The 24,249-nt window shown below is 49.1% G+C and overlaps 1 long non-coding RNA gene across 1 annotated transcript; it reads right to left on the bottom strand.

Annotated features, from left to right (window-relative positions):
• Positions 1 to 9,884: 9,884 nt before the first annotated feature.
• On the bottom strand, positions 9,885 to 13,967 carry LOC311578425. Its single transcript, XR_014772873.1, has 3 exons — positions 13,809 to 13,967; positions 11,466 to 11,565; positions 9,885 to 10,078 (listed from the first exon to the last, which is right to left on the bottom strand). It is a non-coding gene; the product is annotated as an uncharacterized lncRNA (long non-coding RNA).
• Positions 13,968 to 24,249: the final 10,282 nt, after the last annotated feature.

Here is a 24,249-nt window from a genome sequence, read left to right as displayed (position 1 = left end):
GGGTGCTGAAGAACTGAACTCAGCCCTTCTACTTGGGGGGCGGGGCAACACTTCACCTGCTGAGCCATCTCCCCATCACCCAAGACTTTAAAACCTGGCCCTACTGCGGGGAAACCCTTGCCTGGATGTAGGATGTTCTGGTAGCATAAAAATAAGAGCATCAGCAAAGAAACCGACAACAAATCCTGGGTCTGCAGAACTTTCCTGTTTATACAAAGTGCCCACGTCTGACTTGGGGATCATTTTTCTGGCTTTCACTGCTCCACTGTAGCACTCTGATGGCACTGTGTTGTTTGCATGCATTCAGGACTCTCTCCCCAGGCTGGAGTTCTGTAACAGAAAAGAATTCGGAGTCTAGCACAGTCAACTCCCATTCCATGCCCTTACAGGTCGCTCCCCTGGTGGCTTTGGAAAGCCCGCCTATGACGCCTATGACATGTTCTTGTAACTGGAATGCAGATTTGTGCCACAGTTTCAGCAAGCATGTGAGACCTTTAGGGGACAAGAGCAAACAAGATGGCATCTTCTGGGAACCTTAGTAGGGCATCTTCCGTCAGTCTGTGCCAATGGAGCTTTCACTTCAACATCTCTGAGCCGTTGGTCCATTTCCTTAGTCCACACAGCTCTTAGTTGCATTGCTGTTGCCCTTATATAGACACCACCCTGCCCTAAGATGCTGTTATAGTAAATAATCAATAAATCAAAATAACAAAAGCCACTTTGGTTAAACTAAAAGGACATTGGTGTTTGCTGACAAGCATCCTGATTTCCATAGGTCGTGTCAATGCAGTCAGATTTCCAGTGTCCAGTGCAGTGGGTGACCCAGAATTGTTTCCACAGGCTTGCTGAGTAGCTGGGCACCTGCCTTTCTTCTTGCTCTTGAGGGATTCACTGTATGCCAAGGGATAATTCGTGGTGTAAAGCAACAATTGTCTAACAACGGCAATGAAAATGCCAAGATGGGAGCACCCGGAACATCTTTGGGGTGGGAGCTTTTGAGATAGCCTTTAACTGTGGGCCACACGGGGCTGGTGTGCAGCTGGATGGTAGACCACTTCTCATGTGCATAGGGCCCTGGGTTCAATCCCTAGCACGGCAGGAAGAGAAAAGGAAAACAAAAAGAGAAATGGTTTACATAAGACACAAACCCATCGGGCCGCCATGGCTGGAGAATATGTGTTTCTCTCGCAAGGTGCTCCAGGGGTGTGAAAAGTGAAGATGGGGACCAGTGGTGGTGAGGCACACTGTCACCCCAACACTTGGGAGGCAGAGGAGGGCAGGTTTCTGTGAGTTCGAGGCTAGCCTTGTCTATGTGAAAAGTCCACGGGGCAGCTTGAGCCGTGCAGGAAGATGGAGAATTCAAGGCCAGCCTGAGACCTTGTCCCAAACTCCCCACCCATAAAGTTGAAAGCAGAGAAGCCAGCAGTTGCAAAGCATCAGTTATGACGAAAGTGAACACTCCCCAGAATTATCTGGATTTCGGATATTGAACCAAGTCCCTTATTGACTTTATCTCCTTTCATTCTCGTGCTATTATTCTTATTTTACAGGTCAAGGTTGTAGGTGGCAGAATCCATCTGAACGGAGCTCTCACTAAATAACATGAAAAACAGATTATATCTTCATATTGATACAAACAATGGATACTGGACACTAATATGATGGGATTATAGCCAAAGGGTTGGGTAGAGATCCTAACTGAAAAAGCGGCTAAGAACCTGGAGGATGGGCTAGATTTATCTTAGGGACAGTGTTTGCCTAGAGGCCCTGGGCTTGAGCCCGGCAGGGCCAGTCAAATAATCCATCCATCAGCCAGTTAATCATCAATAAATCAATAAATTTAGATGTTGAATGCCTCCAAAAAAATAATCAGGAGTAGTGAGAATAGGGTGAGATATTGGGACTAGCATTGGGAAATATTTCACAAGTACCAGAGCCAAACTTGAGGCCAATCATCTGTTAAGGGTTAAGGGTGAAGCCAAGATGGGCAACTGGAGAGATAGTGGGTACCATTTGCCAGAATAGGAAAACAGGTGAAGATGTTGGGTGTGATGGATAGTGATGTAGGCTTTAAATGCCTTGAGACTGAATCCCTTCAGAACAAAAGCTGAGGTCTCGTGACCCTGCAGCCCTGCAGGCCTGGTGCCCCGGAGTCTTGGCAACTGTTCAAACATGACTGGAATCTGGCTCAGCCCTGCTGCATATTTAAAATGACTGGCCTGACAAGGAGCTGTGTGATGGGGGAGGCAAACATCCTCACTGTTCAATAATTCAGTGCAGAGCCTGCCCTGGCTGCAGAGCTACGGTGTCGCAAGGAAGGTTTTAGAAAATCAAACCCAATTTTCGTGCTAAGTCACGCCTGGGGAAACTGGAGAGTTGCCAAAAGGGAAGATCCTAGATCTCGAATAAACAGGTCCTGAGAGATACAGGCTGTTACGAAATCAGTCTGGCCTGGCATGTGGCCCTTTCGAGTAGGTCAATTCCGTCAGCTTAATTCAATGTATGGTCCCCTAATTCCAAATCCTGTGAGCTAATGAAGCCATCTAGAGCACCATGCTACTGTGGAGTCCGGTAAGCTCATAGGGGCGGGTGGGGAGGTGGGGGAGGGGTCAAGCCTCATGTACCTCTTCTTACCCTGCTTTGGTCCAGTTCTGACAAAGATGAAGAACCCCAGCGGTGGGTTGGCCTGGGTGAGGGCAGCAGCTAAAAGATGCTGCTGGGACGCAGCTTTCTCAGTTCACTTCTCTCTAGCCAGCCTGGAGGGTAGACTCTTCAGTGTGAGCTGCTGTCTCACCCCTCCTCAACCTTGTTTTTTTTGTTGTTGTTTTTTGTTTGTTTGGTTGGTTTTTTTTGGGGGGGTGCCTTCTTGGAGCCCAATTTGCTCAGATTTAAAGTCAGTTAACAAGCAGAGGACCTTGTAAGGGTGCCAGGATAGGATGCTTACAGCTCTGCCCCATGTGCTGAGGGAAGGTCCTGAGAGTCTTAGAGTGGGCGGGTGCCTGGCGAGGGCTTTATTTGAGCAATTGTGGGGGTGGACACTGGGCAGGGCTGCTTCTAGCAGAAAGAATCTGCCCAGGGTCCTACTCGTAATGTCTTGTCACTCCAAGGGCCAGAGAACTCCAGAGCCCCATAATCCACTGGGGTCAGCAGCCAGCAGACACTGGGAGTGAAAAAAAAAGTGGACCGGTTTGTGAAGTGTATTTCTGCTCCCACCTGCCCCTTCCACTGACTTTATTTCCCAAGACACTCACAGCCCGTGTGTGAGTGAGAACCCTGTGGGTGGACACCAGCAAACTGTGATATGCTAGACCATAAACTCCGTTCAGAGCCTTCTGCAATCTCCCCCACTCCCCACCGGTATGTAATGCAAAATAAAAATGGTGCTGACTCCTAAAATGCAAAACAACACAAGCGCAGAAATTAAAGTGATTTCACTTGAAAAATCTAAAGACTGCAAAATGTTGATGTAGTTCTTACTGAAGTTAGATTTTTTTTCCTTCCCATTTTTGTGAGAAATGCTTGGCTTGGTCTCCAAACCAATATTTAGGTAGCAGTTGGGCAGTCCAGCCTCAAATCCAAGGCCTTCACGCCCATGGCTGTATCCTGCTCTGGTGAGCCAGCATTCTGGTACCCAGGTCCCAGGCTGGGGGTTAGGGATGCATCTGCCTGACAGCCCTGCTCAGCCCTTTCAGATCCCGTCCCTCTGTTGTAGTAGACTGATATGACCTTATCAGAGCTTGTGACTTGTGTGGTTTCTACTTCCCTGAGTCTGATGGAACTTTCTGGACTCCCTTGAGCACTCCATCTAGGAGCAATTCAGCTTTGTCTAGACTTGCTGTTTAGATACCTAATTTCTCTCAACTGTGGCCGACTCCAAATTCCAGTAGTGCCAGATGATCCGCCAATGATAATAGCATTAGCTATAATAGCCCGTCTCATTTGGAGAGTCAGGTCAGTGGGCGAAGCTGAGGAAGTCTGGCTTCCTTCATGCCTTTTGGAAGTTTTGAAAACAGATCCTCACAGTGTGGTATCCCTCCCTTCACAATATAGAGTGGGGCCTTTCAAGGAGATGTTCCTCCTTCCTTGCTACTTCTCAGTGTTTCACTCTGAAGAATGTCCCCAGCTCCACAGAGAGGACCACGTAGTGAGAACAAGCCTCCCGCCAGTGGCCAGCACAAGAGTGAGCTGCCTTGGAGTGGTACCGCCTGTCCCTAGCAAGCCTTCGGATGCTAGTGACCTGGCACTCTTAATGAGACACCTTGAGCCTGTCCTGCCTGGCTAAAATTCTTCCTGACTTAGGCATCATGAGATAACACTTACTGTTTTAAGCTGATAGATGTTGAGGTAATTTGTTACTCAGCTACAGAGAGTCAATGTATATCCCAAAGATGGTACCAGGAGAGGGGTGGATCTGATCCAGTGCATATCCCAAAGATGGTACCAGGAGAGGGGTGGATCTGATCCAATGCATATCCCAAAGATGGTACCAGGAGAGGGGTGGATCTGGTCCAATGCATATCCCAAAGATGGTACCAGGAGAGGGGTGGATGTGATCTCTACTTTTGATGCCTGACTTGGGTGGCTTGAGAGACACCTGGGAGACTAAGAAAGTGTACTTCTTGATTTGTCTGTGGAGACATTTCTACAGATGACTACTAGGTCTTGAGAGCTCTAACCAGGTCACGGGTGGATTCTAAACTCCAAGAGCATAGGCTACTGGGAGGTGGGACTGTGGCAGCTGGAGCCCCCCCCCCCCCCCCGTGGCGGGGTAACTGGGGGTGTGCCTTTGAAGGGTATTCTTTGGCCCTCCCTCCTTTCTGTTACTTTTCTATTCTAACATCCCCCATGATGTTCTTCTGGCTAACCACAGCCCAGAAACAACAGAGCCTCTAGTCATTTGAGGACCAGCCTCTCTGAAGCCATGGAGCATAGCTAACTCTTCCTCCCTGAGCTTGCGTTCTAACCTATCACATCATAGGAAAAACTGACTGACAAGGAAGGGGCCTCGCTTCTGTATCATTTCGACTTGCCACGCCCCCTGCAGCCCTTGAGGATGCTGCATCCCAATGGCTCGTTTATGATCCTGATCCTGCCTCCCAGACAAGCTTGTGGCCCCTGAGAGCAGGGACAGTGTGGATCTCATCTTTCATTTGGTCACCTTCTCAGGGATGAGCAATTCTTCATTTTTTTCTGTTCCTCGCCCTGGCTCCTGTTTGTTCTGAGGCTAGCAGGAGCAACGGCTTCCGGGTCTTCCTCCTCTCAGCTTCTTCCTTTGGGCCATGGGAACTGCTCCTGTACTCCCTAACTCTTGCAGGGCGCAGACGATTCTGCCTTCTGTGCTGTTGTTTCCTCTTCCCTAGAAAGGGGGCCACAGGTACCCATCCATCCTTGTGACCTCTGGAGCCCAGTTCTCTCACCCTCACGCTCAGATCCTTATCTTCAACTTCTAAATGTATGACTAAAGAGCAGAGGTGTTTAGGGCCTTTCTGGGTTGTGGTGTGTGTGTGTGTGTGTGTGTGTGTGTGTGTGTGTGTAGGTGTCACACGTGTATGTATATGATGTGTATGTGTGTGTGGTATATATGGTATATGTGTATGTATGCGGTGTGTGTGGTATGAATGATGTATATGTATTTGTGATGTGTGTATGTATGTATGGTTTTTAAGCTTTTAAAGACAATTACAAAATATTTAAACATGCAGAAAGATCAGAAAGCAACATGACTTTTGTATTTGCTGTTAAGAATAAATAGATGTTAACATTTTACTACATTTGTGCTAGAGCCCCTCTTTTTAAAAATAAAATTAATTAATTACTACAGTAGTGCCAAATACCCCCACTCTCCTTCTCTCCCTAAAGTGATGGCGAGAAGGAGCTGTTGTGCCTCAAAGAGCCTCCCTCTAGTGTTGCTTTTTTGGGTGCTTTTTTCAAGACCGTAGCTATTGTTGTATCCATTTAAAATTTTTACAAAATGGTATCATGTTGTTCATACCAACTTACCACTTCTTTCTACTCCACATTTTTAATGTAGCATTGGCCACAAAGCAGGACACAGTGAAGCTCCAAAATAGATCTATCACTCTAAAAGGTCACCACCAGGACCTTGAGTTTTTGATACCCAGACCACTAAGCTGCAGTGAATAGGAAGCCATGTCTGGTCTCTGCATCTAGGAAGCAGCTTGCCTGCCTGCCCACTGCCTGCCTGCCCACTGCCTGACATCCATGCCTGTCTGCCTACCTGTACCCTGCCTTCCATGCCTGCCTGCTGCCTGCCTGCACCCTGCCTTCCATGCCTGCTTGCCTGCCCACTGCCTGCCTGCCCACTGCCTGCCTGCCCACTGCCTGCCTGCCACCTGCCTGACATCCATGCCTGACATCCATGCCTGCCTGCCTGCACCCTGCCTTCCATGCCTGCCTGCCTGCCTGCCTGCCTGCACCCTGCCTTCCATGCCTGCCTGCCTGCCTGCCTTCCATGCCTGCCTGCCTGCCCACTGCCTGCCTGCACTCTGCCTTCCATGCCTGCCTGCCTGCACTCTGCCTTCCATGCCTGCCTGCCTGCCTGCCTTCCATGCCTGCCTTCCATGCCTGCCTGCCTGCCCACTGCCTGCCCACTGCCTGTCTGCTGTCTATCTTGTGATGCTATTCTTTGCCTGAAGCAACAAATGCTTGTGATGGGGGCAGGGGCAGTGGGGAGATGGTTGGGGCAGCTGAGAAGTTCCAGAGCAGGAGTCTCAGTTCATTCATCCACATTAAAATCCTGGTCAAAGATGGACTCACACGAAAGGCCAGGAAACAAGCAAGCACATCAATGAATGAAGAAAGTCAGAACAACTTATGACAGGAAGCCGAGGAAGGATCTGTTCTCTGTCCTTTCTGTGCATCACCGAAGGGGCTCCGGAGCTCTTGCCTCAGTCTTCGGCTGCTGGGGCAGAGACTGATGTCATCCCTAGGACAAGCAGCCTATGTTCCCACCTGCACGTTGCTCAGTGTAGCTTGGCAAGCTCTTCACGGATTGCGGGAGCAGCTCCTTCTAGGTCCAGCCCCGCTCTTGCCAGCTCCCATTTGCCCAATAAGCCAGCAGCTCATTGCGTCCTCTCCACTAGAAGAAACGTGGGCTCCTACATATAAAGTACCAATAAGAACTCTTAAACTATTAACCATAAGGAGATAGTGCTGTGTCGACTTGCCCCGCAGCCCAAGGACCTATGCCAGCAGCTATGGCTCCCAGGGATGGTACATAATTCCGAGGAGAAAATAAAAAGGTCATGATTGATTGGTAATGGATAGAAAGCCTGGGCAGATGGAGTACAGCCCCGTGCGGTGTGTTTACCCATCCTGTACCTTCCCTTGCCTCTTTAGGATGCTGGTGAACAAGGCCTGTGTGGCGTAGCTTCTCCCTGCATCCTTCCCCCCAGGAGGACCAGGTTCTGCTCATGTCCCACAGCTCTCTGACCTTGCAACACTTCCCAGATGCAGCCACGGTGGAAGAGGCGTTCTACTTGTGGCTGGTCCGAGAGTGTAGATCACAGCTGAGTTGTCTCCAGGACTCCTGAAGTCTCGGTGCCCCAGACAATCAATGCAAATGTCTGAACTGGCCTTCACTTTGGTCTTGGCAGCAAGCCCAAGGTTGTTTTCATTATTTAGCATCCTGACTGAGGGATGTGCTGGTCAGGCTGGGGTGTGCTGTCCAATAAAGGCTTGTGCACATCTTACTCCTTGCTAAGTCATGAGGAAAAGGAAAGCGTGGATCTATGGGACTTAGAAAAGAATTTACTAAAACACGCCAACAGAATTCCTTCCTTGTTGCTGGTGGGGGTGAGGGAATGGCAGGTATCTACCAGCGCCCAGTGGTAACAAAGCCTCTGCAAAGAAAAAGGTGTGCCTTCACTATCTAAGGCTCCCAGAGCCCCCCCCCCCCCCCGCCCCAGGGGGGAGAAGTGTACATTGGAGAACACAGCGGAGAGAAAGCCACTGAAGGCCAGCCTTGGATGACTCCCCCTGGCCCTCGCTGCAGATCAAAGCATCCTTGCTGGGTTCAGCTTACATAAATATTGAATAAGGATGCTGGGAAGACCAGAGCCCTTAAAGGAGTTGGGGAGAGGAGGAGACACAGAGGATGGTAGCAGGTGAGAGCTAACGGGAAAGTCAGCCGAGATGGCTCCCAGCAGGCACAGCTTCTATTCCTGGCCCACAGCTTGCACAGGCTTTGCCTTGGCTGGGCCTGAACCACCCGCAGAAGGAAAGCTGTTATTCCCAGAACCCTCTTCCTTCACCAGAAAGTTCTGCCCACTGAGCCCCTTCATCCAGACCACCCTCCTCTCCCCTCGGCCCCCTGGTCCTCACCTGAGCCTCCTCAACTGACAGTACCCTGCAGTCATTTGTCCAGCCAGGAGGGACCCCTGGTGTCAGAGTCCCTCCTTGTCCCCCTCAATTGCTCTTTCTAATGAGGAAGTACCACTTGGCCTTGGGGAAGTGAGGGGGGAACTTACCAGGAAGACAAAGGGACACCTTCTTCCAGGAAGAGGAAGTAGTTAATACAAAGGCCCTAAGAAAACAAATAAAAAGAGACAGCCAGAAACCTGGGCCAGTGCTGAGGTGGGGACCTGGGGCTGGGCTAGCTCTCCTTGAAAATACTCTTATGTTTAGTCATTAAAATGGTCAGAGTTACCTATTAGCTCTATGTATACTTACATCAGTTGTTTCTCTGATCATAGACAAAGGGCTAATCTTGAAATTGATAAGAAAGTTAGAAAAAATTTTGTAAGTAATTGATTTTTTTTTAATAGTCAATAATCCCAAGGGGGGGGTGTGGTGAGCAAAGGGCAAGATCAGTTCACAGGAAAAGAGTGACAACTGACTCAAATACACACAAGACAGTTGACCTCAGCTCAATAAGAGAGATACCAATTAATTCTCCACTGAGCTATCATTTTAACCTATTACAATGACAAAAATCAGAGACTTGGGTAGCATCTTTTACTGGCACTTTCAAACACTGCCGGGAGGACTGTAAATTAGCGTAGCTCCAGTGGGGAGCCATTTGGCAGTACCTATCCAAATTGTAAAGGTTTTTGGTCACAAACTCTCCTCCTCTCCCGGGGCTTTACTGAAGATGCGCTGTGTCTGCGTGGGGTGATGTGGGTTGGCAGTATCAGTCATGGCCTTGTGCTCCGCTAAGTGTGGGCAGCTCCATCTGGAGAGCGCTGCTAGCTAGCGTACAGCCCGACTATACACCGGGTGCTGTGTGGCTGGGCGGGAAAAGGAAGACATGTTCTGTATGAACAGAGTTCTAGAACAGGCACAAGGGGCAAAGCCACACGCAGAACAGGCTCTGTAGTATGTATGATGTGTGCAAAGTAGGGCTGGTAAAAGGAAAAGGTGTGTGAGTATTTGCTTGTAAAGCTGTGAGGGAAGTTGGGATGGGTCCACAAAGGCTGTGTTCGCCCCTATGAATAAACATGGGAGCAGAGTGGGGATTGGGCAGTCAGAGTGACGAGACTCTCTACTCAGACCTTGGCCCATCTCCTGAGATTTTTGAATCCCGTGAATATGTGTACCCTATTCTAAGCATTGTGCGTGTGTGCGCGCACACACACACATAAATAAATAAGTAAACTCTTTTTTTCTGTAGACTTTTTCAGAACAGTTCTTTATAGCCTGGTGGCCCAGCTTCTTCTTTCACAACTCACAAATCATCCCCAGCAATTCTTAAGTGTAAAAACAAATAAACAAAACAAAAAACGCCCCCAAACAATTCATCAATGTCTTTGGAGGCAGCCCTGACTATAAGTCATTATGAATCCCACTAGGTTGACAGGGCTCGCCCTCCCCCTTCCCCACCCCTCCCATCTCCTCTCCTCCCCCTCCCCCCCCTTTCCTCTCCTCCTCTCCTTGTCCTCCTCCTTTGGAAGCACTGATTTAGGTTCTTCCATGGCTTTCTTTCCCAGTAGAGTCATCTTGTTTTTAGGTGCTGTCTCTGGAGTCAGACTTGGCAAAGGAGTCTGTGAGAACTGGTCACTCTGTGTGCTTTGCCGTCCCTTGACCGGACCCCATGCATCCGTGTGCATGTCAAATGTGCCTGCCCAATTTGGACACCGTGTAAAACAAAACAAAACATTTCCAACAACTTCATGAAAATCCTTCAAACAAGGAGCAGCTGTGCTGGAGGTAGAGGCAGCTGGCTGCTCACCGGTTTCTCAGAAGCACGGTGGGAAGTGGTGTCTGGAGATTCCAGGAGGTGACAATGGTCCTGTCAGGTGTGCTAACAAATTGCTCTTTTTAGATTGTGTGTGTGTGTGTGTGTGTGTGTGTGTGTGTGTGTGTGTGTCCCAGGATTGAACTCAAGTTGACAGCTTGGTGGCGAGTGCTGAGCCATCTCAACGTCTCCAATTGGTCTCTTTAGAAGGCACCATTACACTGGGTCTGGTGGCACAGGCCTGTAATTCTACCTTTTTAGAAGGCTGAAGCAGGAGGATTGCAAGGTTCCAGGTCAGCCTGGGCAGCTTCATGGTATCCTGCCTGAAAATAAAGAGTCAAAGAGGCGTGGGGTAGGTGAGGAGACAGTCTCAACAGACAGCTGCTTGCCTGGGCTTTGAGACCCTGATTGAACAATTAGCATCCTGAAGAAGGTCCTTAAGTCCCAGAGAGAGAGGAGAGGAGGGTGGGAAGGAGGGAGAGAGAGAGAGAGAGAGAGAGAGAGAGAGAGAGAGAGAGAGAGGGAGAGAGCTAGAGGGACAGTGAGAGTGAGAGTGAGCAAGCAAGGAGTGAGAGCAAGAGAGAGGGGTGGGGGTGGATAGAGGTCAATGCTGGGTATCTTGGGCCAGAGGTCAATGCTGGGTATCTTGGGCCAGAGGTCAGTGTTGGGTATCTTGGGCCAGCTGGATGGCTCAGTAGGTAAAGATGGCTGCCACCGAGCCTGAAGCCTGAGTTCAACCCCAGGACGCACATGGTGGAAGGAGAGAACCGACTTTTCCAAGTTGTTCTATGACCTCCAGGTGTGCACCTCCAACACCCCTATGTATGTGTACATGCGTGCGCGCGCGCGCGCGTGCGCGCGCGCGCACACACACACACACACACACACACACACACACACACACACACACACACACAGAGTTTTTACAATATTGAGTCTCTGCCGTTGTTCTTCACCTTATTTTTTGAGATAAGATCTCACCCTGAGACATATGCTCAACCATGTTCATAGCTGCTTTATACATAATAGCCAGAACATGGAAACAGCCTAAGTGTCCCTCAGTAGAAGAATGGACTAAGAAACTGTGGTACATTTACACTATGGAGTACTACTCAGCTATTAAAAACAAGGAATTCCCAAAATTTGTGGACAAATGGATTGACCTAGAAATTATCATAATGAGTGAGTTCACCCAGAAGCAAAAAGAGACAAACGGTATATACTCACTTATATCAAAACACTAGTCCAAGGGATACGTTCCATGGAAAACTTTACTTACCAGGAAAGTGGGTCAGAGGAGAGGACATCCTATTGAGACTTTAGGCGAGAGTAGCATGGAAGAATGGGGAAATAGTAGGACCCACAGTGTCCTGGAAACATACAAGAAGAACTTTATGACAGGCAGATCTGGGTCCTGGGGTCCTCCTCAAACTAAGGCACCAGCCAAGGAGAAATAGGCAGTAAACTTAGAACCCCTACCAAGACCTAGCCAAAGAAAGTGATAGTCTCCACTGTTGAGTGGAGAGTGAGATCTGACTCTCACACGAACTCTGGTGCCCCTTTTCTGACCATGTCCCCTGGATGGGGAGGCCTGGCGGCACTCAGAGGAAGGATAGCAAGTTATCAAGAAGAGACTCGATATTCTTAGAGCATATATAGGGGGAGGAGGTCTCCCTCAATCACAGACATAGGGGAGGGAGAAGGGGGGTAGTGGGAGGGAGGGAAGAATGGGAGGAAACAGGGGAAGCGCTAACAATCAAGATGTAATATGAACAAATTAATAAAAATAATATTATAAAATTTACATTAAAAAAAAATCTCATCCTGAACCTGGAGTTCTCTGATTGGCTAGAGACAGGAAGGATTTCTCCCACCACCCACGCCTTCCTCCCCTCCCCGGTCTCTCTTTCAAGACAAGGTGTCTGTATGTAGCCCTGGGTGTTCTGGAACTTGCTATGTAGGCCAGGCTGGCCTCCAACTCCCTGAGACCTGCCAGTCCTTGCCTCCCGAGTGCTCAGGTTAAAGGCGTGTCTTGTCCTTCCAGCACTAGGAAGACACATAGACCAGACCAGGCCTTCTGTCTTGTCTCTTTGCATGGGTCTCATGGTCTGAACCCATGTTCTTATGCTCGCTCAGCAAGTTCTTTCCTGACTGAGCCACCCTGCCAGCTTCTGGAGATTCCCTTTTAGCCTCCATGTGGCACCTGCCACTCAGGGTCAAGCAGATGCTGCACGGAAGGCTGGAAAGCTGGAAAGCCCCACCAAAGACTCACTGAAGGCTAACCATTGGTGGGAGCTCTGCTCGTTTGTGCACAACGCTTCACCCTCAGGATGACACAGTTGTGTTCCCAGCCAGTGACAAGGCCTACAGCATAGGAACCACCTGTTCAGCATCTTTACTCTAGAAGTATCCACACCTGGCCCTTGACCTTCTGAGTAAATGAGCGAACGGATAGTTGGGTGGCCCTCCAGCACTGTGCACTTAGATCACCTCTGCCCCGTGGAGCTCTCTGTGATGACATTCTGTGACATTCTAGAGCTGAGCTGTTTAAAGTCAAAGCATCCTGTACTGCAGCAACGTGGCTCCGGAGCACTTGAAAAATAAAGTGTGGCTTGTACAACTGGGGCGCCAGACTTTTCTTCATCAATTTTACTAAATGGTCAGTTGTGACTAGTGGTTACCATAGTGAGTGATATAAGTTTGGATTATTTGCAGTTGTAGTTAGGGTTCTATTATTCTAGTAAAATACACGTCAAAAGAGGGGAGGAGGAGCAACTTGCAGAGGAAAGGGCTTATTTCGGTTTACAGCTCACAGGTCACACTCCGTCAGTGAGGGCTGTGAGGGCAGGAACTTAAGGCAGGAACCTAGAGGCAGGAACTGAGGCAGAGGCTACAGAAGAACACTGCTTACTGTCTTGCTCCCCACATTTACTCAGCCTGCTTTCTTTTAACATCTAGAACAACCTGCCTCTCACATCTATCACTAATTAAGAAAACACCAACAGGCTGGCATTTTCTCTATTGAAGCTCCTATTAAGTTGACAAAACAAACAAAACCAATATGACTTTGTCTAGTGGCTATTTATTTACTTTTGAGAGACAAGGTTTTATGTATGTCGGGTGACCTCAGATCCATTGTATAGTTGACAATAACCTTGAACTTCTACACAGGAGTTTAGCCACAGGCAGAGAAGTGATGGCGCTGAACTTCTGATCTTTTGTCTCTTGAGTGCTAGGGTTAGAAGTGTGCACCACCATGCCTTTGAGTCATCACACCATCATGTGATCACACCACCACGTCATCACACCATCACGCCATCATGATGCCATGTCATCACGCCAGATGGGGTTATAGGAATAGCTCACCTGTGCAGAGCTTAAGCAGGCACTCTGACAGGTGAGTTATTCCCATAACCCCAGCTTACTGACTTTAGTACTTGATTATCTAAACTGACAGATTTTTTTTCAAGCTCCTAGAACAATTTTTCTTTTTACAAAGCCCAGAAACTTTCAGTAAGTTTTGGAGGCACTGAAAAAAACACATTAATGCTTCCCATGGTCACCCCAGGCACACAGGGGCAAAAAGGAAAGAAAGTGAATAGATGTCGCTTACCACCTGCTTTTTCTTTTCTTTCCTGAGAAAGCCTTGAGTCCTCTGGGAGTGAAAATAGTCAGCCTCTTGATTTATGAGTCACCCAAGAGCCACCCCCTACAACTGTTCCAAGCCCCCGCCAGCCGGCACTCACAGCGTCAGGGCTGGCTGGCTGAGTCATCTGCACCATTTCTCAGAACAGGTGTTCTTTGGCAAAGCTCCGAGGAGGGTGCTCCACCCATCCCAGCTCCCGTGCAGGGGGATGGCCGCAGCAGCCCAGTGCCGTTAAGGAATGTGTGGGGTGTGGAGTTAGCAGGACCTAGATCCAGGGACAGTGTAAGGACTTAGATCTGAGGGTGGGTCTGTGTGGGTTGCCCAGCAGGAGACCAATTCCCCTAGCTCAGCGTCAAGGGCAACTGTCCTTCCAAATAACAAACGAACGAACGAACGAACGAACGAACGAGGCCTGACCCAGCACTTGGACTGTTGGTTATACCCTTCACTGTCACTGGCAGAGAACAAGTCCTGGGCCTTCATAGACACAAGCAGGAAGACGCTAAAGAGGACGTATTGTTTGCATCTGCGCAATTGCCTGTGTGAGGTCCCTCCTTCCTCCGATGCTCTACTGCAGCGTACAGGCAGGCTGCTCACCTAGGCCGGCAAAACGAAAGCTGGTCCCCTTTGCTTAGTGAATTAAAAAATGCATACAGGGCAAACCCTTGGAGCTCCCGTGAAGCCCAGGCCACTGAGCTGGAGCTCTCGAAGCTGGTGGTATCCTCTGCTCTCATTCCTCAGAGCTGTAGACCAAAGGTGCCTCCTCCCTAGCTTGCTGTGTCCTGTGGCACAGCGTATCCTCTGGCTTAGCTCAGAAGACAGAACACTGCAGCGCTGGGTCCCTGGGGTAGCAGGACTCTTAAGGTTCATGAGGCTCAGGGTAGTATCTGGCTGAGGCATCTTCTGGAGCTCGGAGCTGTTTTAACACACCTCGCAGGCCCAGCAGACAGGGTGGGCAAAGCTCACACTGTACGTGGCGTATGGGAGACACTTTGATTATCAGTTGGACAAACAAGGCTTCATCTAAGGCTCTGGCAAGTGTAGAGGTAGCTCCTCACACGGACACACCTCACGCTGCTTTCACTCTGGTCCTTTTTACCAGTCGCATCCTAAAATCTTTGAGGGAGGGCAAGACTAGGTGTGGGGAATCACTGAGAGCCAGGAACCCAGCCCTAGCAAGAATAATGTACAACAGCAGCTGAGGATGATGCTTCGTTGGTATCGTGTGCCTCGATTGCTCGAAGGCTGGATTCGTATCCAGCAGCACATGGGTGTGCAGATGCAGACATGTGATCTTAGCACTCTCTGTGAGGTCATGGGACCCTTCCTCAAACAAAGTACAGGTAGCTCGAAAGTCTAATGTCACTTGGCACAAGTTCCCAGCTTGTGTCTAAAGTCAGTGGCCTCCATCGCCTTCTACCTCAGGGCTCTTGACCTTACAGAGGGTCGGGCTGTGGTCTGTGTGACTGAAGGGTTGGTGTGAGGAGAGTTCCTTGGCTCTCTGGAAGATTCCTTTCCGAGATTTCCATCTTCCCAGATGCTCTCCCGGCCTACGGAGTGTGGCTCTGGGTGTGTCTTGAGCTGCTGGAGAAAGTTAATTTCTGCAGAAATGATCTCCTAAATAAAGAAGGCGTGTGGAGGTGATCCCTGTGAGACAGTCTCAGAAACAAGACAAGACACGCCCAACCGCAACCTCAAGCTGACAGCTGACGGTGTCAGCAATCAGTCAAGCGATGCGATTGGATTCCTGTGGGAACACGGCCTGGACCTTTCACTTGAAGAGATGGAGGTTCAGAATTCCCTCGGTTAGTGTTCGCCTTCCTCCTCACAGCATAAGGAGGCCCTAGACTTTACTGTCCATCCCCACTTTCATCCTAGAACGCTTTGCTTTTTTTTTCCTACCAGGCTGCAAAGTTGGCTCTTATCACAGGCGAAGACCTGAGGGAAGCTCTCACAGCCACCCCAGATCCATCTGCACCTCTCTGTGCTCTGGGAGATGCCATGTGTACAAAGATGCTGAGACCCCTTGGAAAGACCACGTTCGAGTTTAACCAGGATCAAAGCTCACTCACCTCCCAGTCTCTGACGGTGTGTCATCATACCTGGAGATATGCATGGAGGGTCGGGGTGGGGGTGGGGTGGGGGTGGGGGAGGGGGATGCAGTCACCCTTGTGATCTGCAAGCTGTGGCAACATGGACTTCTTTGACCTGCTGAGAGATGTCCTGGGCCCTTTGCTGTGGAGGAGGGTACCACAGGAGAAGAGGGAAACTTCTGCATTTTTTGAGTCAGGTGACTCTTCTGCATAGTCTGGAAATGCAGAAGCCAGAACAGGGCCCCTCAAAGCAGGGTCTGATGAAAGGAAGTGCTAGTGCTTGTCACAGGCTCTTGGCAGATTGTTACTTTGCTTTTTTACTGTTTCGCTGGATGTCACCCAGCTCTCTTTCAGAAATAGCTGCTAGGTGAAGGTCTGTCTACTCACTGGCCTCAGTGTCAGGCCAGTTCTAGAATGGTGATCAGCATGTCTGGGGACACCACAGTTATAAACTAGTACCTGAGGTGACTAGTGGTCCATGTGCCCCACTGACCCAACACTGGGCAACACCATTCGGTAAAATTCTCTCAAGATTTCACATACTTTGAATCCAAACAATGTTGTTTATAATTTCTTTGACCTCCCTTCTAATGATTAAAACAAATATACTGCAGTCAGTGAACAACTTACTTTGAGTTTTTAAAGGCTTAAGTTACACCCAACAGTACATTTATAATAAGTGTATGTGTTGTTTCTAGAGTAAAAGTGTATAGTTAAAATATAGGGCTGCTTATTCAAATTGGCGGTTAGGAACAGAATCATTTCTCATAAAAATAACTTGGTAAGAGACTTCGGTTCAAAAGTCCAAAGGTTTTCAGTAATACCCCTCTAAGAATGTGGTAGTAGCTGTGCAGAGGCAGCAAGTAAGCTTGAGAAGCTGCCAGCCTCACATTCCTGTACGTGAGGAGGAGAAGCAACACCTCTGAAACCCAAAGCCACCTTTTAGGAAGCTGAGAAATGCCACAGATATTGAACATATCCCAGGAGCAGAAGGCTTGTCACCTAAGCATGTGTTAGAAAGATAAACGGAACAGTGTCAGGTGTGTGGACAGATACAGGGAAAGGATATCTCAAGGGGGCCCTCTCTGAGCCTAAGAATAGTGGTCAATGTGTGACCAACAGCGCCATGCAGCATCCTTTGAACACTTCACACACACCTGTGACCTGACAGAAGGTGTGTTGCAGCCCGGGGACACCTGCAAACCATACAAGGCAGCTGTTCTCCTAGGCGAGGATGAGGGAGGGCAGCCAACCACTGTAATCCTTTCCACAATACAGTCCCTGCCCCGCTAGTTTACAATAGAGAGAGTAGAGGGCAGAGGGCAAGGGGCAGAGGGCAGAGGGCAAGGGGCAGGGACTCCAGACCTGGAAAGTAGCATTCATTTTCTAGGGACAATGAACAAGAGAAGCTATGATTCCTTAAGTCTGAGTCACTCGACTCTGGAAGGTTCTGTCAGGGCAGGAAGCTAAGGAGGATGCGAGGAGGATTTGTTTTTGCTCTCAGGGTCCTGACAGCAGATTGAGTATCAACAATAACACACACACACACACACACACACACACACACACACACACACACACACACGTCACATCAGTCATTCCTGGGGCTCGAGGTGTGTTTGTAAGTAAGGTCGCTTATGTCCAGCTTGTGGTAAACCTGTCTAAGTTGTGTCCTGAAATTTTTCACCACATTTTTGCAGCGGGCCTTGGTTGCAATGACAGGCAGGACGCTTGCTTACTTTTTTAGTTTTGGAAACCACTCCTTCTATAGGGGCCCTTGTGTCTGTCATTGCTGGTGCAGCCCTGAGCCTCTCCTGTGCTTGGAGAAGTCGTCAGTGTCCCTCTAGCCTGATCTTGCCCTTGTTTCTGGTCAGAGGCCAGAAGTCTCCCTCTTCATCTCTCTGAAGGAGCCCTGATTCTCGCAAAACCACCACCACCAAAACCAAACACCAACCACTACACGGGCTTGGACTTCCATGTCTCTACTGTTTTCAGAACAGTTACAACTTTCATATATATATATGTCCATGGGCAGGGGAGCACATGTGTGAGGCCCAGGGTGCTCACCAGCACCACACATACACAGACAGAGGAGCACACTACACACACACACACACACACACACACACACACACACACACACAGAGGCATGTATACACAAAAAGAAAGCAAACAGGCACGCTTCCTTCTGACTTGTTTTCAAGGGTCACAGCCAACTTTAACAGGAGAAGGTCAGCTGTCTGAGGTTCTGGGTGGCCTTGCCTGAGCCTGCTCCTGCCAGGATGGTAAGGACAGATCCAGAGGAAGCACTTGCGTAGACACACCTCTGGCTGGCTCCCCACCTCATGGGACTCCCTTCCTCCTTTCTTTGTCGGGGACCCCACAGCAGACAGAGGGTGATGGAGTGTGAGACATCTTTCTAAAGCCTTTCTTCCCTTTCCTGGATGGAACAGGCCTGGGGGGGGGGGGGGGGGGAAGGGCAGCACTGCCCAGTTGGGCCATACACACGCTCACTGTGTCTTGAGCTGAGCTGACCTGGATAACAGGAAAAGCAAAGAGGATTCTGTTCTTTCCACAGGGAGCTCTGAACAAAGCTACAGGGCCTCACAGCCACCTGCCTCACATAGAGGAGGGCAGCGACTTTCTGAGGTCATCTCCTGCTAGCCTTAGACATCTGGTGGGTGCTGCTGCCGAGGTAAGCACTTTAGGGCTGGGTAATCATCTTTGAACTTTGAGGTGAGCTTCTGATATATATATATTATCTAACAGCGGCCTCGGGATGGCTCCTCGAACTTGCTGGCAAGCTCATCTAGACAAGCAGGCAACTTGCACATTCACGGAGAGAGACTGTCTCAAAAAATAAGGTAATATAAGTAAATACTTATTTGAGGCAATACCTATTACCTCAAAAAATAAGGTAATATAAGCAAATACAATGTGGCTAACTAAAAACTACTGGCTCTGATGTCCAACTGGTTTACAAAATCCTAAAAATTAACAACAGGCTTTTGCGACCATCCTGGACTGCAGCTCATCAGTGTCTCTAACCCAGCCCAACATGACTGAAACTGACCCAAGACAGAGTCCTAGCTCTGGAGCCAGACGGCAGGAACACGATGCCTAGCATAGTTCAATTTCCCCTTCAAGTCTCCTACACTCAAAACCAACTTTTACATGGGAGCCGGGGCAGGCTCCCTCCACTGAGGACAAATGGCTACTCCTTGGTTCAGTGCAGGAGAGGGAGGTGAGGTGGCTCCCACATGTGTCTTTTCTGGGTGTCAGAGTCTGAACCGGGAGGGACACTGGAGGATCACGACCTGCTCACACAAGGCTTCCATCCCCGAGCAGATTGACGCCTAGACGGTCCGCTAAGCGAGCACAGTGTGAAGCAATGCTCTGGACAATTGATCCAACAAGGTGCTGAGGAAGAGGGCAGGGGAGAGATGCTGAGCTCAGACTCAAAGGACTGGGCCTGGCATCGTGCATTTAATCGACAGGTATGCATCTTCTAACAGAACGTCAGATACCCCGTGGGATTTTCATCAATCCTAATTCACATCTAGGGTCCTTTCTAGCCTAGGAGTTCTGCTCCAAGTACAGATATACGGAGATGTTAGCTGAGATAGAACTACAACCGCCTGTAAAGCGGACAGCAAAAAGCCAAGGGTCTTGATGGATGCCCTTGCTGCCTGAAAGTGGTATGTGGTTTCCTCCTGTCTATCTCACTGGTGACCCTGCATTCCGGTTACAGATGCTGGGGGTAAGAAGTGGAGATGGTGGTGAAACGATAAGGATGCTAACAGAAGGAAGGGCAAAGGACAAAGGACATCTTAAGCAGCAGCCTCAGTGCCATTGATGATGTGCTTGTGCTAGACCCTCCCCCTCCCCTTGCCCGGACAAGGATGAGCTGGAACAGGCTCCAAAAGACCGGCATACCGGACAAAATGGCGTGCTGGGACGCCTGATGGCAGTAGGAAGAAGAAGGAAGGAGTCGTTCTTAATTAGTGGTACCCATGTTTAGGGACCACCAACTGAAGCCCTTAAAAAGCAGCATCTATCATGATCTAGGCAGCAAGTGCTCCAGGCTAGCATGCTCCTCCCACGTGGCAGGAAAAGAAGGTGCTGTCGTCCAGGGAAGGATGCTCGGCCAGTGGAAGGATGCTCGGCCAGTGTCCTGGGGAGAGGCACCTGCCTGCTTTCAGAAGCAGAGTGTGGAGCCAGGGATGAGGGGGCAGGGAAGAGCGCTGCGGAGGGCCTCCTGAATCCTGGTTGGCATGGGGGTGGGAGCAGCTATTTTGGGGTGAGAGGTAGATTGAAAGGGGGATTGAGAGAGAACAAGGTAGCTGGTTCACTGAGCTTGTTCATTCCAAGGAAGCCAGGACACAGTGGTTTGTAATCTCGTGTGTGTGTGTGTGTGTGTGTGTGTGTGTGTGTGTGTGTGTGTGTGTGTATGTGTGTGTACATACATGTGCCTGTGGTCACAAGAAGCAATTTGAGGAAACAGTCAATCTTATCTTTAGCAGCCTTTATACTAATCACAATAATTTACTTTTTCATAAGTGGATTCATTTGTTAGATCTGACTTGCTGATAAACTATTGTTGACTTGCCATTCCTCTTTGCAAGCGTTCTTTAAAGATGTTGATGCATGAAAATGTATGGTGCAGTAATCAGGATTTCTTCTCCCTTTTTTTTCTTCCCAAACAAAATAAAAACCTGCTCAGAGAAAAGTGGGGTTTTTTTCTCCTACCATTTCACTGTCTGCAATCATTTCCCCTCTGTCTATTTTTTCCTTTTGCATTCATGCATTCAACTGGGTGGCTGGCTAGTCATTATAGGCACATAAGCCAGCCATTGGTATCTATAGGTAAGCAACCAACCTTCATTTTCATTTAGTTTGAATAATAATTTTCTAAGCATCGCACTCAAAGGAAGCTTGTGGTTTTCTTGCAAGGAAAATGTTTGATTGATTTCAGTATTCATAGCAGAGGAGAAACCTTGTATTACCCTGGGTGTAACCAAGATGCTGGGTATAGTTTCTTCCATCCAGGAAGACTTGTGATCCCTGTTGTATTTTATCCCCTCAGCACATTGGTGATGGTCCCACAAAGTTCACATTAGATGGGCATCTGACTCAGAGATCTGTCTTTTCCTGGCATCCGTTGGCTTACTTGGGTGTAGACAACGCAGGAATCAAGAAGATGCTATATGGCATCTCTGGCAGCAGGGGAGGAGCAGGGCCTGCCACAACTCTTCCTGTGCTGCCTGCAGAACTTGGTACCCTACCTCCCTAATGAGAGCCAGTGGGACCCCGCTCAGAACTGAAGGTAATGATGGAAAACTAAGGACAGGACAAAACAGAAAAGGCATAAAACTGGATGCTCAGCAATTTTCTGACTGGGGAATCTGCTAGAGCAAAGTGGAGGTCTCCTATGAGGTTGGCTCGCTTTGCTGCACCGACAACATGCACCTGCTTTCCCACCATGCGAGCCTGTACTGGGGATGGGGGTGGGGTTGGGGGGAAACAACTGTGAGTGAGTGAGTGAGCACCGTGCTGCCTAGTGTAACGACATGAACCCCCTGCCTACATTCTGGCTTTATGGGGACTTCTGGGGAGCAGCTGCTGGCACCGACAGTATGCAGGGGACGCCAGGCTGCAAGGGTCCCATGTCGGCAGTTGCCAATTGCTGCAGGGGGGGAAAAAGGCCTGCTCTTCTTGAGTCTCTGTGATGAACACTGAAAATAATAGCTTCGGACTGCAATAATCCTTCCAAAACTAAAGCAGCTCTCTGCGGAGCCTGCTCTCCTTTGGGTTCTGTCTGTAAATTAATATAAATCAGAATTTCTTCTCTTTCCGGCCTGGTCTGAGGCTGAGCAATGAAGCTGCAGGAATCAGGAGAAGTGGCGATGACGTGTCTGTCAAAGGCCTGTTTTACAGCTGGGAGCTGCCTGCTGTGGGGAATGAGCTCATTTCTTCTGAAGCTTTCAGTATCCATGGAGGAAAAAGGCAAAGGCAAAGCAAGGTGTGTTCATAAAGCTACACGCGTCTCCGGGGCGTTCGCTGCTTTTAAAGAGCCCAGGGAGGCTGCTGAAAGCAAGCCTGTGTCGCGGTTCATTTTGGATCATTCAAAGACACCGAGCTTGAGAGAACAAGAGGCAGGAGAAGAGTGGGGGCTGTGGAGATGTGGGGAGGCAGGAGGTGGGAGAGCCGGGCTCCACTGAGATGTCAGAGGCACAGACACAGGCAGCAGCAGTTTGATTGCTGAGAAGATGTTTTCTCTTCAAGCTTGCTGCAGAGCAAAGGAAAAAAAAAACCAACAACCCTGCTTTCCCCTTTCTCCCATCTCTCATTTTAAAGCTGTGTCTTCTATCCTGGATAGGTGTTAGCTGGGATGCCCTTTCTTACCCATCTGCAATGAGTCTGTTATACAGGGCTCACTCAGTCCCCGCTGCTCTGCAAAGCCTTTTTGTTTATAATTTTGAAAACAATCTCTCATTGTGGTTATACATATAATTTATCATATTCACAATTTTTATGTACGTGTATATGTATGTGATGTATACGTGTGTGTTCATGTGCCTGTGGGGGCCAGAGACCAGCTCTGGGTGTTTTGCTCCATCACTCTCCGCATTAGTTTTTGAGGCAGGGTCTCTCTCTGAAGCTGGAGGTCACCAATTCAACAAGACCTGCCAAGCTGGTAGGCTCCAGGGCCCAACTCTGCCTCCCCAGTGCTAGAGCTACAGGCACCCCCATAAGTAGCCTTGTATGAGGTTTCTGGGGACCCAAACGCAGCTCCTTATCCTCACGCAGCCAACGTGTTGCTGATCAAAGCTGCCTCCCCAGCCCCTTTGCCCTTTTTTTATTTTATGTTATTTCATTTTGGTTTTTCTAGACAGGCTTCCTCTATGTATCCCTGGCTGTCCGGTGCTCACTTTGCAGACCAGGCTGACCTGGAACTCACAGCGATCCGCCTGCCTCTGCCTCCTGAGTGCTGGGATTACAGGCTTGCGCCACCACGCCCGGCCCCTTTGCTGTTTTTGAGGCTGTAGTTTGGTAGTGTTGCTTATACTCACATCTCTGCCCAGTCAAGCTCCAGAACTCCTCATCTTGGGAAAACCAAACCTCCTCACCTAGTGGGCAGTGAGTCCAGACTCCCCAGGCCCTCAGCTGTTTTGTCTCTGGAAGTATGGATGGTCTAAGTGTCTCCAAAAGAAATGGTACAAAAGCTGCCTTTTGTTGCTGATGCATCTCACCACGCCCCAGTTGTCCTTAACGCCTAGAACTGCTCAGCCTGGGATAGAATTACCTTCTTCTCCAGGAATAATATTTTGGCTTATTTTCTAGTGACCTATATAGCATGCTGCCTTATTTTTAAACTATACATATACATTTTTGTCTTCTTGATACAATTCTAAATTTCTAAAAGACGAGGTGTCAGTCTGGAGTTTGAGCCTCCATTGTATTTATTAGCCTCATGCATGGCAGAGAGCACGTGCCATAAAAAACAAGTGCTGCCACCATCTTGCCTCAACTATGCTCCCACCCCACCCCAACCCTGTCATCCATAGCCCTGACAGGCTCAACAGCAATGTAAAGAAACCCAAAGCCAGAATGCAGAGGAGAAGGAGAACAGCCAGTCTCCGCAATCTCATGCGTCGTTACCCAGCATCCTCGAGTCGCCCCCTTATCTTCTTCCAGCTCGAGCTCTCTGCTTCCTTTGGGAAATGTCTCCTTTGAGACTGGAAAGCTGGCCCAGTCATAAAGGGAATGTAGAAGGCAGGACGGAGAGAGAGACAAAGAACAGAGCCAGTTCAAACAGAAAACAACACTGGGCTTTGGGTTTCCCCACCCTGCTCATTTTGGTTACGGGAGTTGCTGTTTTTGAAAGATATTTTCTGATAAAGATGAAACTAGGAGTCAGAGGGTTGTGAAAGTCTCATTGTAGCACCCCCAAAGTTCACATGGTAGAAGTGCACGCCTCAGTATGATGTGTAGACATGGGGGGGGGGTTAAGAGATGGGCTGGGCCAGGTGGTGGTGGTGCATGCCTTTAATCCCATTTAATCCCAGCACTTGGAAGGCAGAGACAGGCAGATCGCTGTGAGTGAGACCAGCCTGGTCTACTAAGGGAGTCCAGGACAGCCAAGGCTATACAGAGAAACCTTGTCTCAGAAAAACAAAAACAAAAAACAGAGAGAGAGGGGGGGGGATGGGATAGGCACAGCTCTCATGACAGACTCGTGTAGTTATTGTGAGAATAAGTTGGTAAGTTGGTCATTGTGGAAGAGAGTTTCTACAGAATGATAAGTCCATGTG

Source organism: Acomys minous, assembly GCF_964271855.1.
Source record: "Acomys minous genome assembly, chromosome: 12".
In the NCBI taxonomy this organism is placed as follows: domain Eukaryota; kingdom Metazoa; phylum Chordata; class Mammalia; order Rodentia; family Muridae; genus Acomys; species Acomys minous.
The sequence above is the reverse complement of the archived record's forward strand: the minus strand, read 5'-3'. Positions and strand labels throughout refer to the sequence as shown.